Source organism: Lepus europaeus, chromosome 3, assembly GCF_033115175.1.
Source record: "Lepus europaeus isolate LE1 chromosome 3, mLepTim1.pri, whole genome shotgun sequence".
In the NCBI taxonomy this organism is placed as follows: Eukaryota; Metazoa; Chordata; class Mammalia; order Lagomorpha; family Leporidae; genus Lepus; species Lepus europaeus.
In genome coordinates this window covers 130,640,482-130,654,388 of record NC_084829.1, presented here as the reverse complement: position 1 = coordinate 130,654,388, position 13,907 = coordinate 130,640,482, and the positions used below count along the sequence as shown (strand labels likewise).

The 13,907-nt window shown below is 39.0% G+C and overlaps 1 non-coding gene across 1 annotated transcript; it reads left to right on the top strand.

Moving 5' to 3' along the window:
* Window positions 1-12,643: 12,643 nt before the first annotated feature.
* Window positions 12,644-12,861, top strand: LOC133757195 (small nucleolar RNA U3). The gene has a single exon (XR_009865575.1). It is a non-coding gene; the product is annotated as a small nucleolar RNA U3 (small nucleolar RNA).
* Window positions 12,862-13,907: the final 1,046 nt, after the last annotated feature.

The window sequence follows — 13,907 nt, the reverse complement described above, 5'->3', positions numbered from 1 at the left end:
TATATAATCTGTGAAATACATTTACTGTGAAACTGCATTAACTTTAGAAAAGCAGCAAGTTTATTTACACATATACATACACACACAAATTGCTCCAGATAAAGAACATGGTTTTAATGTGGTCATTCCTTTCTCTGTTCAATCTATATTCTCCTCTTAACATACATAAACATAGTAGACAGGCAGGAGCCTAATTGTTAGGTGGTCTCCTTATACCCACCCTAGATACTACTCATTAATTTCAGTCACAATGGCACTGTAAGGTATTTTGTTCCTGGAAATGGAACTAGAAAATTCAATCCATTTTTGCTGCATTCAGAGGCCAACAGCTATCACATTATAATGTGACACAGGTTATTTGGCTAGATTTTACTGGGAGAATATACAAAAAAGACTCAGTACAGCAAGCATAGTCAAACAAATTCAACTCATATTGCCAGAAGATTTTACTTTAGAGTAAATTTAACAAAAATGTTGATGTACTTTAACTGTAAAACTGCTTTATAATTCAGTGGCAACTTGATAATAACAATTCTTTTTTTTTTATTAAACTTTTATTTAATGAATATAAATTTCCAAAGTATAGCTTATGGGTTACAATGGCTTCCCCCCTCCCATAGCTTCCCTCCCGCCCGCAACCCTCCCCTTTCCCGCTCCCTTTCCCCTTCCATTCATGTAAAGATTCATTTTCAATTCTCTTTGTATACAGAAGATCAGTTTAGTATATATTAGGTAAAGATTTCAACATTTTGCCCATATAGCAACATCAAGTGAAAAAACTACCATTGGATTACTAATTATAGCATTAAATAGCAATGTACAGCACATTAAAGACAGAGATCCTACATAATTTTTTTTTCAAATTAATTAATTTTCTATGCCATTTCCATTTTAACACCAGGTTGTTTTTTTTTTTCATTTCCAATTCTCTTTATATACAGAAGATCACTTCAGTATATAATTAGAAAAGACCTTGTCAGTCTGTGCCCACACAGAAACGCAAAGTATAAAAATACTGTTTCAGTACCAGTCATAGCATCACTTGGCTTTAGATGACACATTAGGGACAGATCCCACATGGGGTGTAAGTACACAGTGGCTCCTGTTGCTGACTTAACAATTTGACACTCCTGTTCATGGCGTCAGTAATCTCCCTAGGCTCTAGTCATGAGTTGCCAGGGCTATGGAAGCCTTTAGAGTTCGCTGACTTTGATCTTATTCCGATAGGGTCATAGTCAAAGTGGAGGTTCTCTCCTCCCTTCGGAGAAGGGTACCTCCTTCTTTGATGGCCCCGTTCTTTCCACGGGGATCTCACTCACAGAGATCATTCATTTAGGTCTTTTTTTTTTTTTCCATGATATCTTGGCTTTCCATGCCTGCTATACTCTCATGGGCTCTTCAGCCAGATCTGAATGCCTTGAGGGCTGATTCTGAGGCCAGAGTGTTGTTTAGGACATCTGCCATCCTATGAGTCTGCTGTGTATCCCACTTCCCATGTTGGATCTTTCTCTCCCTTTTTGATTCTATCAGTTAGTATTAGCAGATACCTGTCTTGTTTGTGTGATCTCTTTGACTCTTAGAGCTATCAGAGCTATCAATTGTGAGCTGAAATTGATCACTTGGACTAGTGAGATGGCATTGGTACATGCCATCTTGATGGGATTGTGTTGGAATCCCCTGGCACATTTCTAACTCCACCATTTGCGGCCAGTCCGATTGAGCATGTTCCAAATTGTTCATCTCCTCCCTCTCTTTTTCCACTCTTAGATTTAACAGGGATCACTTTTCAGTTAAAATTTAAACACCTAAGAATAATTGTGTGTTAATTACTGAGTTCAACCAATAGTACTAGAACCACAACAACAACAACAAATACTAAAAAGGATAAAGTATTACATTGTACATCTAAAGTCAGGACAGGAGCTGATCAGGTCATTGTTGCTTATAGTGTCCATTTCACTTAACAGGTTTCCCCTTTGGCGCTCAGTTGTCACCGATCAGGGAAAACAAATGATATTTTTCTCTTTGGGACTGGCTTAATTCACTCAGCATGATGTTTTCCAGATTGCTCCATCTTGTTGCAAATGACTGGGTTTCGTTGTTTCTTACTGCTGTATAGTATTCTATGGAGTACATGTCCCATAATTTCTTTATCCAGTCTATTGTTGATGGGCATTTGGGTTGGTTCCAGGTCTTAGCTATTGTGAATTGAACTGCAATAAACATTAATGTGCAGATGGCTTTTTTATTTGCCAAATTAATTTCCTTTGGGTAAATTCCAAGGAGTGGGATGGCTGGGTTGTATGGTAGGGTTATGTTCAGGTTTCTGAGGAATCTCCAGATAGACTTCCATAGTGGCTTAACCAGTTTGCATTCCCACCAACAGTGGGTTAGTGTCCCTTTTTCCCCACATCCTCTCCAGCATCTGTTGTTGGTAGATTTCTGAATGTGAGCCATTCTCACCGGGGTGAGATGGAACCTCATTGTGGTTTTGATATGCATTTCTCTGATTGCTAGTGATCTTGAACATTTTTTCATGTGTCTGTTGGCCATTTGGATTTCCTCTTTCGAAAAATGTCTATTGAGGTCCTTGGCCCATCTCTTAAGTGGGTTGTTTGTTTTGTTGTTGTGGATTTTCTTGATTTCTTTGTAGATTCTGGTTATCAATCCTTTATCTGTAGTATAGTTTGCGAATATTTTTTCCCATTCTGTTGGTTGCCTCTTCACTTTCCTGACTGTTTCTTTTTTTTTTTCTTTTTCTTTTTGACAGGCAGAGTGGACAGTGAGAGAGAGAGACAGAGAGAAAGGGCTTCCCCCTGCCGTTGGTTCACCCTCCAATGGCCGCCGCGGTAGCGCGCTGCGGCCGGCGCACCGCGCTGTTCCGATGGCAGGAGCCAGGTGCTTCTCCCGGTCTCCCATGGGGTGCAGGACCCAAGGACTTGGGCCATCCTCCACTGCACTCCCTGACTGTTTCTTTTGAAGTACAGAAACTTCTCAATTTGATGCAATCCCAAATGTTAATTTTGGTTTTGACTGCCTGTGCTGTTGGAGTATTTTCCAGGAAGTCTTTGCCTGTGCCTATATATTGCAGGTTTTCTCCAATGCTCTCTAATAATTTGATGGTTTCGGGTCGTAGATTTAAGTCTTTAATCCATGTTGAGTGAATTTTTGTGTAAGGTGATAGGTATGGGTCTTGCTTCAAGCTTCTGCATGTGGAAATCCAATTTTCCCAGCACCATTTATTGAATAGACTGTCCTTATTCCAGGGATTAGATTTGGATCTTTGGTCAAATATAAGTTGGCTGTAGATGTTTGGATTGATTTCTGGTGTTTCTATTCTGTTCCATTGGTCTATCCATCTGTTTCTGTACCAGTACCATGCTGTTTTGATAACAACTGCCCTGTAGTATGTCCTAAAATCAGGTATTGTGATGCCTCCGGCTTTGTTTTTGTTGTACAGGATTGCTTTGGCTATTCGAGATCTTCTGTGTCTCCATATGAATTTCAGCATCATTTTTTCTAGATCTGAGAAGAAGGTCTTCGGGATCTTGATGGGTATTGCATTGAATGTATAAATTGCTTTTGGGAGAATAGACATTTTGATGATATTGATTCTTCCAATCCATGAGCATGGAAGATTTCTCCATTTTTTGGTATCCTCTTCTATTTCTTTCTGTAAGGTTTTGTAGTTTTCATCGTAGAGATCTTTAACGTCTTTGGTTAAGTTTATTCCAAGGTATTTGATTGTTTTTGTAGCTATTGTGAATGGGATTGATTTTAGAAGTTCTTCCTCAGCCGTGGCATTGCCTGTGTATACAAAGGCTGTTGATTTTTGTGCATTGATTTTATATCCTGCTACTTTGCCAAACTCTTCTATGAGTTCTAATAGTCTCTTAGTAGAGTTCTTTGGGTCCCCTAAATAAAGAATCATATCATCTGCAAAGAGGGATAGTTTGAGTTCGTCCTTCCCGATTTGTATCCCTTTAATTTCTTTTTCTTGCCTAATAGCTCTGGCCAGAACTTCCAGAACTATATTGAATAGCAGTGGTGAGAGAGGGCATCCCTGTCTGGTACCAGATTTCAGTGGAAATGCTTCCAACTTTTCCCCATTCAATAGGATGTTGGCCGTGGGTTTTTCATATATTGCTTTGATTGTATTAAGGAATGTTCCTTCCATACCCAGTTTGCTTAGAGTTTTCATCATGAAAGGGTGTTGTATTTTATCAAATGCTTTCTCTGCGTCTATTGAGAGAATCATATGGTTTTTCTTCTGCAGTCTGTTAATGTAGTGTATTACATTGATTGTTTTGTGAATGTTGAACCATCCCTGCATACCGGGGATGAATCCCACTTGGTCTGGGTGGATGATCTTTCTGATGTGTTGTTGCATTCTATTGGCCAGAATTTTATTGAGGATTTTTGCATCTATGTTCATCAGGGATATTGGTCTGTAATTCTCTTTTCAATGTTTCAAGTCCTTGTAGTAATTTCTGATGATTCTTTTTATTTCTGCGGCGTCTGTTGTTACGTTTCCCATTTCATCTCTGATCCTATTGATTTGGGTCTTTTCTCTTCTTTTTTTAGTTAGTTGGGCCAATGGGGTGTCAATTTTGTTTATTTTTTCAAAAAACCAGCTCCTCGTTTGGCTGATTTTTTGTAATGTTTTTTTGGATTCAATCCTGTTGATTTCTTCTCTGATTTTAATTATTTTTCTTCTCCTACTGGGTTTGGGTTTGGTTTGCTGCAGATTTTCTAGATCCTTGAGGTGACTTGAAAGCTCATCTATTTGGTGCCTTTCCAATTTCTTGATGTAGGCACCTATTGATATAAACTTTCCTCTTAACACTGCTTTTGTTGTATCCCATAGGTTTTGGTATGTTGTGCTGTTATCCTCATTTACTTCCAGAAAATTTTTGATTTCTCTTTTAATTTCTTCTATGACCCATTGTTCATTCAGGAGCATGTTGTTCAATCTCCATGTGTTTGCACGTGCTCTAGGGATTCCTGAGTTTTCAATTTCCAATTTCATTCCTTTGTGGTCTGAGAAGCTGCATGGTATGATTCTAATTCTTTTGAATTTGCTGAGACTTGCTTTATGGCCTAGTATGTGGTCAATCCTAGAGAGGGTTCCATGTACTGCTGAGAAGAATGTAAAGTCCTTAGATGTAGGATGAAATGTTCTGTAGATATCTGTTAGATCCATTTGGGCTATAGTGTCATTTAAATCTACTGTCTCCTTGTTGATCTTCTGTCCTGTTGATCTGTCTATCTCTGAGAGTGGAGTATTGAAGTCCCCCAGTACTATTGTATTGGGGTCTAAGTCTCCCTTTAAGTCCCTTAACAAGTCTTTTAAATAAGCTGGTGCCCTGTAATTAGGTGCATATACGTTGATAATCGTTATATCTTCCTGTTGAATGGATCCCTTAATCATTATATAGTGCCCCTCTTTGTCTCTCCTAACAGTTTTTGTGGTAAAGTTTATGTTGTCCGATATTAAGATGGCTACGCCCGCTCTCTTTTCATTTCTGTTGGCGTGGTATATCTTTTTCCAGCCTTTCACTCTCAGCTTGTATGGATCATTGTTGGATAGATGGGTTTCTTGTAAGCAGCAAAAGGATGGGTTTTGTTCCTTAACCCAATCAGCCAATCGGTGTCTTTTAACTGGACAGTTCAAGCCATTAACATTCACTGTGACTATTGAGAAGGAGTAACTTTGCCCTGCCATTTGCCAAAGATATTTTCTAGTATCTGGTTTGAGATTCCTGTGATCTTTTGCTGTGAGGTTTCCTTCCTTTACCTTCTTTCATATTGGTGACCGTGTTTCTGTGTTTCTGTGTGTAAGACATCTTTAAGCATCTTTTGCAGGGCAGGACGAGTGGCGACAAATTCTTTCAATTTCTGTTTGCTGTGAAAGGTCTTAATTTCACCTTCATTCACAAATGAGAGCTTTGCAGGATATAATATTCTGGGCTGGCAGTTTTTCTCTCTTAGTACCTGGGCTATATCTCGCCATTCTCTCCTGGCTTGTAGGGTTTCTGATGAGAAATCAGCTGTAAGTCTAATTGGAGATCCTCTGAGAGTAATCTGGCGTTTCTCTCTTGCACATTTTAGGATCTTTTCTTTGTGTTTCACTGTGGTGAGTTTGATTACGACGTGTCGTGGTGTGGATCTCTTTTGATCATGTTTATTAGGGGTTCTCTGAGCTTCCTGTACTAGGATGTCTCTGTCCTTCTCCAAACCTGGGAAATTTTCTGCTAGTATCTCACTAAAAAGGCCTTCTAATCCTTTCTCCCTCTCCATGCCTTCAGGAACTCCTAGAACCCGAATGTTGGGTTTTTTAATAGTATCCTGTAGATTCCTGACAGTATTTTTTAGATTTCTGATTTCTTCTTCTTTTCTTTGATTTGACTGTTTCCTTTCCTGTTCTCTGTCTTCTAATTCCGATATTCTCTCTTCTGCTTCACCCATTCTGTTTTTAAGGCTCTCTAATGTGTTTGCCATTTGATCTATTGAGTTCTTCATTTCATTGTGGTTTTTTGTCACTATCGCAAATTCCTGTTCCACTAGTTTTTTCATTTCATTTTGATTCCTCCTTAATATTTCATTTTCACGGGAGAGATTTTCTATCTTGTCCATTAAGGATTTCTGTAGTTCAAGAATTTGTTTTTGAGAACTTCTTAATGTTCTTATCAATTTTTTGAAATCTGCTTCTTTCATTTCCTCTATTTCTTCATCTTCATAATCTTGCATTGGCATGTCTTGTTCACTTGGGGGCGTCATAGTGCCTTCCTTATTCTTGGTACCTCCGCTTCTATGTTTCTTGCTTGGCATGTTAGAGATAATTTGTGGTGTTTTTGTTTTTGTTTTTTTCTCTCGTTATACTATGCCTCTAAGTGAGCTGTCTGCTTTGTTGGAGCCTTAGGGGCTGTGATGGGTGTGGCCAGAGAGCTATGCTTGTTTCTTGAGGTTTAAGGCTGTGTAAAGAGCGACTCTCCCAGATTACTTGCTCCTTGCTGGCTCGCTCTCTCTCTCTCTCTCTCTCTTTTTTTTTTTTTTTTTTTTTGACTCAGTTGGGAGTGGAGTTGAGGGTAGTTGAAATCTGGCCTCTGTGAGTATTCGTTTGATCTACCCCTGGGACCATACACAGGGTTTATGCAGCCCTCAATGTGTTCTCCAGTTTCACTAAAGATACTGCGTTTGGCTGAGCTTTACCTATGTAAAATCGCAGTGCTCTTTGTTTTGCTTGGTGAGTGAAGGGAGAGGCCTCTGTTCCCCCTCCCCCCAATGTCTCGGACTTCTCAGTTCTTTGTCTTACCCTCCTGGGTTCCCGCGCTGGCGAGATTCTGTGGCTCTGGCTCCTCTCCCGCCGCTGCCGCTCGGCTCGTCTCGGTTGGTTTTCCACGCGGTGGGTTCCCTATAAGTCCTCTGTGTCTCATCCACAAGATCCGGAAGCGTTTCCTCTGCAGTTTTTTTCTTGAGTCTTTTCCTGAGGCTACAGTAATTCCACTTTTATGAAAGTTTATTTTCCCAAACTAAGGCACACCTCCTCACTATCCGCCATCTTGGCTCCGCCCCGATAATAACAATTCTATGCTTCCTTTTAGAAAAAAAAATAGCTTGGGTTTATTATTTTGTGCAGAATACATTTTTGAACACAGTGCATAAGGAATCCTCAATATAAACATCAGTATAATCAACAATGATTTAGGAATCATTAGGGTAAACACTGTTTCAAAAGGGGCTAAATTCCCTATTTTTTCTAGAGTGAAGAAAAGCAGTAAGGTTTGTGGGTCCAGTGCTTTGCCATAGCAGGTAAAGCTGCTGCCTGTGGCACTGGCATCCCATATGGGCACCGGTTCAAGTTCCAGCTGCTTCACTTCCGATCTAGCTCTCTGTTACCATGCTTGAAGATGGCCCAAGTCGGAGACCCAGAGGAAGCTCCTGGTTCCTGGTTTTGGATCGGACCAGCTCTGGCCATTGCAGCCATTTCAGGAGTAAACCAGAAGATGGAAGATTCTCTCTCTCTCTCTTTCAAATAAATAAATCTTTTTTAAAAAAGGAGGGGAGTGTCCAGTGCTGTGGCGTAGTAGACTAAGCCTTTACCTGCACGTTGGCATCCAATATGGGTGCTAGTTCATGACTTGGCTGCTCCTCTTTTGATCCAGCTCTCTGCTTATGGCCTGGGAAAGCAGTAGAAGAAAGCCCAAGTGCTTGGGCCCCTGGAGGAAGCTCCTGGCTCCTGGCTCCTGGCTCCTGGTTTTGGATTGGCCCAGCTCCAGCCATTGCAGCCATTTGAGGAGTAAACCAGCGGATGGAAGATCTTTCTCTCTGTCTCTCCCCTCTCTGTATTTCTACCTCTCAAATGAATAAATAAAATCTTTTTTAAAAAAGGTTTGCATGTGCTATTGGGAACAAGGCATTCTTAGAGGAACAAGGGAAGAAATCAGTTTGCAGAAATGGTTTTAATAAAGATAAAAGAGTCAAGGAATGAAAGCATTTAACAGTTGGTCCCAATAACTGTTGCACTAGTGATAAGTTAACAAATAACTCATGTGTCTCAGACACATTTTGAAGTCTTTGTAAAGATTGATCAATGGAAGCTGCAGGATCCCAGCCAGTCTTGAAACAACTTCTACCTTAGTGGTTGGCTGGCTGAGGAAGGCTACACAGGATGGCAGGCATAGAATGCAGTGTTGCACTAGAGAGCAAGTCCTACAGGAATTACTGTCCAGCAGACTGTACACTTGACCATGGACCTGTTTGCACTGCAGGAGAGTGAAAACAGATGGTCAAGGAAGGAAAGGGCTTGAAGATATTAATGTAATGCTCATAGGTAGGCATTAGTGCACCATTGCACTATCTTATAACTGTTATTTGACAGATAAGAAAATAGATCATTTAATATTTTTGATGACAAATACACCAATAGAGAAACTAGATTTGACTTTCATTGGTATTCAATTTCATCATTTTACATTTTTAAAAAGCAGCACATGGATTATACATAAATGCCACTTCCTGTACGAATGGGACCATTACTTTCTGAATAATAAATACTAACAGCATGAAACAAAGTATGCAGCACTTTGCACTTCTTTGCAACAAAAAGTAGAAAAACGTCTCCATAGGCATGGTTAAAAAACCATTGTTTAAGAATAGAAAACACAGAGCAATCAATTACTTTCAGAAGGAGACTAACCTTAAATGCTTCTCACTAGAGAGGTGACATGGGAAGCAATTGTTTTATACCTCTACATTTTTTAGATTAAGAAAAACATTAACTATTGAAATGTGACAGGAAACTTCCAGAATTAAAATCAGTGAGTGCAAAATTGGACTATAAGCCACAGATAGGTTCAAAATGCAAATTTGTCATCAAGATATAAAATTTCATATTAGAAAAATAATCTGTGATCCATCTATAACATTGTTAACTTTCAGTTTAATGTACTATGATAGCTATTATCTACATAATAAATTTTGATTAGTATTAGAAATGGTGAATTCCACACTTAAGCATGCTGAAATTCCCTTTTCATTTATACTTTTAAAATGAGTTGGAAACCATACAATAAAATAAGAAACACTTAGTAACTCTGGGGTCTTTGAGATGATCTTTCCCTTTTGGTGAAATACAGAATTAACTTAAAGTTGTTTGCCTGACAATGGGAAAACAGATTCAGAATTCTGCTATCATTCAAATCAGATAAATCTGACAGGGATCAAGATTTCTGTTATAGTGTATGATAAATACAATTTGCTATAATATGCATAGCAGCATGTATTTTTAAAATGTATTTCTTTTACATATTTGAAAGGCAGAGAAATAAATGGTGGGGGACCAGGAGAAGACCAAGAGATATCCCCCATACAATGGCCACTCCCAAAATATCCTGGAGCCGGGAGTCATGATACAATCTTTGCCTCCCATATGAAGGGTAGGGGCACAACAAATTGGGTCATCAGTGTTCCTCCCAGGGTGTATATTACTAGGGTAATAGAAAAACTAAAAAAAGAATCAACAAATGAAAATGACAATATAACATACCAAAACTTATGGGATACAGCAAAAGTGGTGTTAAGAAGGAAGTTTATGGGGCCGGCGCCGTGGCTTACTTGGTTAATCCTCCACCTATGGAGCCGGAATCCCATATGGGTGCCGGGTCCTAGTTCCGGTTGCTCCTCTTCCAGTCCAGCTCTCTGCTGTGGCCCGGAAGGGCAGTGGAGGATGGACTAAGTGCTTGGGCTCCTGTACCCACATGGGAGACCAGAAAAAAATCACCTGGCTCCTGGCTTCAGATCGGCGCAACACGGGTCGTAGCGGCCACTTGGGGAGTGAACCAACGGAAGGAAGACCTTTCTCTCTGTCTCTCTCTCTAACTGTCTATAACTCTACTTGTCAAAAATAAAAAAAAAAAAATAAAAAAGAAGGAAGTTTATAGCAATTGGTGCTTTCCAAGAAATTGGAAAGGCACCAAATAAATGAGCTATCAATGCATCACAATGACACAGGAAAACAACAAAAAACAAACCCTAAAATAGTAGGAGGAAGTAAAGTTAAAATTAGAGGAGAAATAGCCAAAATTGAAATGAAAAAACAATATAAAATATCAGTGAAATGAAGATCGGGTTTTTTGAAAAAAATAAACAAAATTGATACATCATTGGTCTGACTAACCAAAAAAGAAAAAAAAAGAAGAAGAAGAAGAAGGACCCAAACCAGTGGAATCAGAGATTAAAAAGGAAATATAGGCTGGCACCATGGCTAATCCTCTGCCTGCAGCGCCGGCAACCCAGGTTCTAGTCCCGGTCAGGGCGCCAGATTCTGTCCTGGTTGCTCCTCTTCCAGTCCAGCTCTCTGCTGTGGCCCAGGAGTGCAGTGGAGGATGGCCCAAGTGCTTGGGCCCTGCACCTGCATAGGAGAACAGGAGGAATCACCTGGCTCCTGGCTTCGGATCGGTGCTGTGTACTGGCTGCAACGCGCTGGCCATAGCGGCCACTTGGGGGGTGAACCAACGGAAATAGGAAGACATTTCTCTCTCTCTCTCTTTTTCTCTCTCTCTCTCCCTCTCTCTCTCTTTCTCACTGTCTAACTCTGCCTGTCAAAAAAAATTTAAAAATTTAAAAAAATGAAAAAAGGAAATATAACAACAGAAATAAAAAGAATCGCCAGAGGTTACTACAAAGAGCTATATGTCAATAAATCAGAAAATCAAGAAGAAATAGATAGATTGCTGAACACATACAACCTACCAAAATAGAGCCATGAAGTCATAGATAACCTAAACACACCAATTCCAAGGCGGAAATTGAATCAGTATTAAAGACCCTCCCAAAAAAGAAATGCCCAGGACCAGAAGGCTTCACTGCTGAATTCTACCAGACATTTAGAGAAGAACTAATTCCAATTCTTTTCAAGCTATTCAAACTATTGATATGGATGGAATTCTCCCAGTTCCTTCTATGAAGCCAGCATCACCATAATCCATAAATGAGAAAAAGAAACAACAGGGAAAGAAAACTGTAGACCAATGTCCCTGATGAACATAGATGCAAACATCCTCAACAAAATACTAGCTAATTGAATGCAATAACGCATCAGAAAGATCATTCACCCTGAACAAGTTGGATTTATCCCTGGTATGCAGGGATGGTTCAATATATGCAAATCAATGAAAATGATCCATCACGTTAACAAACCAAGAATAAAAACCATAGAATTATCTCAATAGATACAGAGAAAGCATTTGATAAAATACAACATCTTTGCATGATGAAAAATGTTTTTTTTGAAAAAATAAACAAAATTTATACATCACTGGCCAAACTAACCATAAATACAAAGTTAAACACAAAAATTAAATGGGTGTAGAAGGATAGTCCTCAGCACAATCAAGGCAATTGATAACAAACCCACAATCAGCATCTTATTGAATGGGAAAAAGCTGGCAGGACCTCCCGCCTCCCCAAGATCTGGAACCAGACAAGGATGCCAAGTCTCACTATTGCTATTCAATATAATCCTGCAAATTTTAGCCAGAGCCATTTGGCAAGAAAAAGAAATCAAAGGGATACAAATTGGAAAGGATGAAGTCAAACTATCCCTACATGCAGATGAAATAATACTATATAAGAGAACCAGTGGACTCCACTAAGAGACTATTAAAACTCAAAGAGTTTGGTAAGGTGGCAGGATATAAAATTAATACACAAAAATCTATATCCTTTGTACAGACAACGCCATACCTGAAAAAGAAGTTCTGAGATCAATTTCCTTTATAATAGCTAAAAAATTAAATACCTTGAAATAAATTTAACCAGGGAATTGACATCTCTCTATGATGAAAATCTCAAAACATTAACGAAAGGGAAAAAAGAAACAAAGAAATGGAAAAATGTTTCATGATCATGGATTGGAAGGATCAATATTATAAAAATTTCCATACTAATGAAAGCAATTTACATATTGTAGCATTCTCAATTAAAATACCCATGACATTCATATCAGATCTAGAAAAAACAATGCTAAAATTCATATGGAAACAAAAAAGACCATGAATATCTAAAGCAATCTTGTACAACAAAAACAAAGCCAGAGGTATCACAGTACCAGATTTTAAGACATACTAAAGAGCAGTTATATAAGACTAGACTTTCAGGGATCATTTCTGTAATTCGCTACTAGAGAAGTTTCTCTGAATGTGTAGAGCATTGGAAACCATGAGGAGGAGGCAGCGCAGCGTCATCCCTTGAGCGTGAAGCCAGCTCTTGGTGCTGCCTTGCTATGGCTGCCATTTGCCATTGATGATCATTCTCATCTCTCCTCAGGGACTGAGAGGGGGAGGATATAGTCTGAGTGGTAAAAAAACAAAACAAAACAAAAAGTAAACACAAATAAAAGAGCAGTTATAATCAAAACAGCCTGGTACTGGCACAAAAATAGACATGTAGAACAATGTAATAGTATAGAAGCTCCATAAATCAATCCACCCATCTATAAGCAACTAATCTTTGAAAAAGGAATTAAAATCAATCCCTGGAGAAAGGAGAGTTTCTTTAACAAATGATGCTTGGAAAATTGGATCTCCACATGCAGAAGTATGAAACAATACACCTGTCTTTCACCTCACACAAAAATCCAATCAAAACAGATCAAGGACCTAAATCTATGATACTATTAAATTACTAGAGAATGTTGGGGAATCTCTGCAAGACATTGACATAGATAAAGACCTCTTGGAAGAGACTCCAGAAGAACAGGCAATCAATGCCAGTGTTGATGAATGGGATTATATCAAGCTGTGAAGCTTCTGTACTGCAAAAGAAACATTCAGCAAAAAGAGGAAATCGACAGAACGGGAGAAAATATTTGCAAATTATGCAATTGATAAAGCATTAATGCCCAGAATCCATAAAGAGATAAAGAAATTCAACAACAGCAAAACAATCTAGTAAAGAAGTGGGCAAATGACCTGAACAGCCATTTTACAAACCAGGAATTCAAATGACCAACAGACACATGAAAAAATGCTTGGGATCACTGGCCATCAGGAAAATGCAAATCATAACCCCCCAGTTAGAATGACTCTCATACAGAAATCAACAAAAAACAAATGCTGGTAAGGATCTGGGGGGAAATGTGCCCTAATCTTCTGTTGGTCAGAATGTAAAATGGTGCAGCTACTGTTGAAGACAGTATGGAGATAGCTCAGAAATTTAAAATAGATCTACCATATGATCCTGCAATCTCTGTCCTTGGAATTTACCCCAAGAAAATGGAACCAACACGTGAATGTGTTTTCTGTAACCCCATGTTCATTGCAGTTCAATTCACAGTAGCTAAGGTATGGAATCAATCTGATGTCCATCAACTGATGACTGGATAAAGAAATTATGGGATATGTACA